Source organism: Podarcis muralis, chromosome 4 (genome assembly GCF_964188315.1).
Source record: "Podarcis muralis chromosome 4, rPodMur119.hap1.1, whole genome shotgun sequence".
Lineage (NCBI taxonomy): Eukaryota > Metazoa > Chordata > Lepidosauria > Squamata > Lacertidae > Podarcis > Podarcis muralis.
The window spans coordinates 26,109,904-26,115,942 of NC_135658.1; positions in this window are offsets into that span (position 1 = coordinate 26,109,904).

Genomic DNA, 6,039 nt, shown 5'->3' on the forward strand with positions numbered 1-6,039 from the left:
CTTTGGAATCTTGTTTCTATATTGTATGTTGGATATGTGACTGTAAATTTTTAATCTGAAAAACCAAATAAAGAAAGTTATTTTAAAATTAATTAATTAATTAATTAATAGGCCACAGGATTACTTAACTAGCCAAGGGCCTGGGAGAAGAGGAACCTTTTCTCCTGTGTCTAATGAAGGCAACAGATGAACCTCCCCCAGGAGAGAAGTTCATGAATAGGGAGCCACTACAGAAAAGGCCCGTTCTTGCATTGCATATCCTGGGCTTTGTATTCTTGTTTAAATATATTTATATAGACACCTGCTGAAGATCATACTTCATATATCTGGCAGACTCCAAGGAATGTGAAGCCAGAATAAATATGTTTCAGGTGACACAAGGGTAGCCATTGGTAAACTGGAATACTTGTGACATCATCCATCTGGCCAATCAACTGGGAATTTCCCAACAACAAAGGGATCTGGGTTACACTGTCACGCTGATTAGCTGGGAAAGGGTTAAGGGCATTTTCTGATTCAGTTTACACAGATGAAACTACTTTTAGAAAAGAGTCACACTAGCAACTATGTCAAGGAAGAATGACTTTTGTAATCTGGGGCTTCTCTGGAGGGGTGGTCCCAAAACCAACAATGCAGGCAGGTAAAAAAGCTTCATTGCATACTAATGTTCAGAGGTGCTATGTCAGAGGTAAGGTAAAAAAAGGGGGGAGAATAAGGAGCAGGTGGCGCTGTGGTCTAAACCACTGAGCCTCTTGGACTTGCTGATCAAAAGGTTGACAGTTTGAATCCGCACGACGGGGTGAGCTCCCATTCCTCTGTCCCAGCTTCTGCCAACCTAGCAGTTCAAAAGCACACCAGTGCAAGTAGATAAATAGGTACTGCTGCGGCAGGAAGGTAAACAGTGCTTCCATGCGCTCTGGCTTCTGTCACTGTGTTCCTGAAGCGAGATGAATGCCACCCCCAAAGTTGCTTTTGTGTCCAGGGGTCCTTTATCTTTTTTACCTTGCTATGTCAGATCAGGACATTGGGGTAAGATTTATTATATCTAGATGCAGCATCTACTGAGGCAGTTTTAAGAGCCTCCAGAGCTTATTTCTTTATTGCTGATAGTAATTATAATATTGTTCAGGAGAAAGGCCAGTCACAGATAAGCTGTGGGATTTGTGCCTTTGATGTGCAGTTCTAGAATACAGTCCCAAGCCTGTACAGTCAGCGTGAGATGTGGTTCAGCCAGCTGAGATCACTCTGTGAAAGGAATAGGGGGTCTCTTATCAATTATCGTAGGGTTGCTATATTTCAAAAAGTGAAAAGCCAGATACAAAAGTTGTTGAATTTCTTTGGCAAAGTTGTTGTGCTGCCATATGCCTGGATTTTCACCGATTTTTGAAAATTCCATCCGGACGCTATTTTCGACGGATGAATCCCAGGTATGTCTGGGAAATTCCAGACGTATGGCAGCCCTAATTATCAGCACCTCTAACAAACTACAGTTCCCAGGATTCTTGGGGGACGACGACACATGATGACCCAGGACTGTTAAAGTGGTGTAAAAAAGGTAAAGGTACCCCTGCCCGTACGGGCCAGTCTTGCCAGACTCTAGGGTTGTGCGCCCATCTCACTCTATAGGCTGGGGGCCAGCGCTGTCCGCAGACACTTCCGGGTCACGTGGCCAGCGTGACAAGCTGCATCTGGCGAGCCAGCGCAGCACACGGAACGCCGTTTACCTTCCCGCTAGTAAGCGGTCCCTATTTATCTACTTGCACCCGGGGGTGCTTTCGAACTGCTAGGTTGGCAGGCGCTGGGACCGAGCAGCGGGAGCGCACCCTGCCGCGGGGATTCGAACCGCCGACCTTTCGATCGGCAAGCCCTAGGCGCTGAGGCTTTTACCCACAGCGCCACCCGCGTCCCTTAAAGTGGTGTAGTTGTGCTTTAAATTCATGCTATACTTTTACTATACTGTGCAACATCTGGTGGTGGGGAAGAGATATGAGTATAAAATTAGGTTTCAGATTACTTTGAGAGACATTTTATGTCTTTAGTTCAAAGATTTTTGATGCAACTTTTAATCAACTTACCTCCAAGACAGTTTACACAGCAGTACAAAACAACAACAACACAGTGGCTTTTGTTCCTCTGGCCACTGGCAGAAGCCAGAGTCTTCCCTCCCCCTCACATCTGTTGTTCCAGAGCAGCTGCCAGTTATCTCCCTGCAGCCACAGCTCTGTCATCTAGTTTAAGCGCTAGAATCTTATCTTGCTATGGAAATACAACTACATAAAGCAGGAGGCTTAGCAATTTAAAGTACAGTATGACAAGGAACGAGACTTGGGTGGTGCTGTGGGTTAAACCACAGAGCCTAGGACTTGCCGATCCCTGCTCCTGCCAACCTAGCAGTCCGGAAGCACGTCAAAGTGCAAGTAGATAAATAGGTACCACTCCGGCAGGAAGGTAAAAGACGTTTCCTTGTGCTGCTCTGGTTCGCCAGAAGTGGCTTAGTCATGCTGGCCACATGACCCGGAAGCTGTACGCCGGCTCCCTCGGCCAATAAAGCAAGATGAGCGCCGCAACCCCAGAGTCAGCCACGACTGGAGCTAATGGTCAGGGCAGTGTTTCCCAACCTTTTTTGGGCAAAGGCACACTTGTTTCATGAAAAAAATCTCGAGGCACACCACCATTAGAAAATGTTTAAAAAATTAACTCTGTGCCTATATTGACTATATATAAAGTAACTCTCTTTAATAGGAATCAAATAAACACAAAGAAAGTATTTTATAATTACTTTATTATGAAATAGTAAGTAAACAGAAATATGAAAAATTATAAAATACTTTATTCAGTGCGCAACCTGGGCCTGTTTGGCTGAACACAAAGCTGATATTCTGGCTGGAATCGAAGAAAGACACACACGTAGCTCTTCGTCAACAGCTCTCAGTCTCTCTCTGTATTTAGTTTTTATAGCAAATGAAGGAAGAGTAAGCAGGCTGGGGTGGGTTAAGTAAGGGCTGAAAGTGCCTAGATGAAGTGGGGGAAGCTAGAGAGGAGGTACATTCTGACGTTTGAGGATAGACTAGGTTCTTTATGTGAATGATAGGTGAGTTATTTGACAGATCGAACTGAGAGCAAGGTGTGGCTTGTGTAGCTGGGGTGGACATGAATGTTTGGGGTGCAAACCCCAGGCCGGCCAGGTCCGAGGGGGGGCAGGGAGAGACGGGCCTGCCTGCCTCTGCCTGCGCTGTGGTGTGTTTTGCCCCGACCGACGGACGGACCGACCTGCCAGCTGTCTCCGCAGTAGCAGCGCGGACTGGAGCTCCGTCATTCTCCCCGCCGGTGCCCGGGGAGGGGAGTGTGGGGCGGCCGCTGTGGAATCGACGGCGTGCTCCTCCTCCTCCTCCTCCTGGGCTAGAGCCAGCCGGCTAGCGCTCGCCCCTCCTTGCTCGAGCCGACCCCGCCGCCGGGGGCCTTCCCGTCCTCTCAGCGGCGCCGCCTCGCGTCCCTCGTCCGGGGGTTGGGAGGGGGCTGGGGGGAGGAAGGGGGCGAGGGGGAGCAGCCGCCGCCGCTCCTGAGGAGATTCTGAGGCGGTGGCGGGCGACGCGTGGAGGAAGAGGAGGGGTCCCGCCAGCCCCGCGTTTCTCTCTCTCTCTCCCTCACGGAAACCTTCCCCTCAGCTTCTGCCGCTTTTTCTCTTCTTTCCCTCTTCCTTTTTTTTTTTTTAAATGAAAAATCTTTCCTTTCTCTCTTTTCCAGCCCCCCCTCCCCTCTTCACGGAATTTCACTGCACTCGGGCACCGCGGCGCGCAGCTTGCTCCTCTTTCCGCGCAGGCGCCTTCTCTCGCTCTTTCACCTCCTTTTCTTTCTCTCTCGATGGTCCGCCTACAAAGGAGCGAGGGAGGCGCCCGCCATGTTTGGATTTGCATCCAGCAGGAGATGCCGCCGCCGCCCCGCCTCTCGCCGCCCGACTCGCCCGCCTCCCTCCCACGGCACACCAGGCAACGTCTCGCGGCACACTAGTGTGCCGCGGAACACCGGTTGGGAAACACTGGGTCAGGGGTCCCTTTACCTTTACCTATGACGAGGACGTCATACCTTTACCTATGATGGGACGCGGGTGGCGCTGTGGGTAAAACCTCAGTGCCTAGGGCTTGCCGATCGCATGGTCGGCGGTTCGAATCCCCGCGGCGGGGTGAGCTCCCGTTGTTCGGTCCCAACTCCTGCCCACCTAGCAGTTCAAAACTGCTTAAGTGCCCTTAAGTGCAAGTAGATAAATAGGTACCGCTTTATAGCGGGATGGTAAACGGCGTTTCCGTGTGCTGCGCTGGTGCTGGCTCGCCAGAGCAGCTTCGTCACGCTGGCCACGTGACCCAGAAGTGTCTCCGGACAGCGCTGGCCTCCGGCCTCTTAAGCGAGATGGGCGCACAACCCTAGAGTTGGACACGACTGGCCCGTACAGGCAGGGGTACCTTTACCTTTATGACGAGGAACAAGCAGCTGGATCACCTACCTGCCTCCATCCTTTCTTTTGGAAGCCATTTTGAAGAAATTTCCTCAACCCGCCAGTGGGCAAGAAGTGTGAAAGATAAAAAAAATTCCTCACAGTTTGTTGAGTGTGGTGTAGTGGTTAGAGCTGGTGAACTAGGACCTGGGAGACCAAGGTTCAAATCCCACACAGGACTACAAAGTTCATGGGGTGCTCTTTGCCCAGCCACCCATTGACTCTCAGCCAAACCTACTCCTCAGGATTGTTACGAGGATAAAATGTGGAGTGGGAGAACCATGTATGTAAATATAAGAATAACTAAATAAATAAACCAGTCTTTCTTCCTCCAACCTGGTGCCCTCCAGAGGTTTAGGATTACAACTCCCATAGTCCCTGACCATTGATGCTGGCTGCAACTGATGGAAGTTGCAGTCCAACAATATCTGGAGGGCACTAGGTTGAAGACTGCCATAGAGGTGAGGAAGCAGGCAACGTGGTAGTCTTATAATGTTGTTGGACTTCAATTTTCTGCCTATGCTGGTAGGGGCTGATGGGAACTGTAGTCCAACATCATCTTGAGGACTCAACTTCCGTTTTTTCTAAACCTTTCCCCCCTCCGCTAGCCGGGAGAAAGTAAGAGCTGCCTATAGAAATCAAATAGAGAACTCCATTATTTTATCTTAGTTTATATCTGAACAACAGCTGGTCACTCCACACACCATTGAGTACAGCCAAGTAGTAGTATTAGGCGGGCATTCCTGCTAGGTGTTATTTTGTAAAAAATAATTATTATCTCAGCGTTTTTAAACATTTAGGTTAGACTAGAGCCTCACTGAACTCTACTTGTGAGTAGACATCTAACCCATCCACATGCAAACCAATGAAATATTAGACTTCTTTATGCAGGTGAGCGCTGGATCTGCGCAGGCAGGACAATTTAAATGGACATTTTCTGCAACTTTCATGCTTCGCAGGTGGGAATTTTGAGGAAGTCCAAACTAGCCCAGTTCCTAAACTACTGTGTCCTTGCTTCTAGCTCCACTCATCATTTATGTTTTTTATTTTCCGTATTAATTCATTCCCACCCCCAAAAAGATCCCAGGGCAGAAATGACATAAGGCCAAAGTTAAACGAGAATATCAAACCAGGCCAACATAAACTTCATACAAATTAAACAACAGCAACAATGACAATTTCAAGCTGGCATCCCTCACCTTTAAAAGGATGGCGGGCAAAGAGGTGCGATGCATTTGTTATGAGCATAGTCTACATTTGAAATCGCCCGGTTAGGGCGATTAATTAATTTTTTTATGTTCAAAAATGCCTTAATGCCCCCCAAACTCCGAAATAGGTCCTGGCTTCCTAGAACATAAATGCTCTCCTGCTACCTGTTGCGGAGGACGCGCTGCTGCCCAACTACACCTGCCCTAAAACACGGACTTTACCAATTTCTACGGGCAGAGCTCTCTCACTCCCGCTCAAGAGGAGAAAAGAGCCGGTTTATAACGTAAACCCCGGAAGCTTCCTATCCTAAGGGGGGGGGGGGAAGCAGTCTACACTTTTTC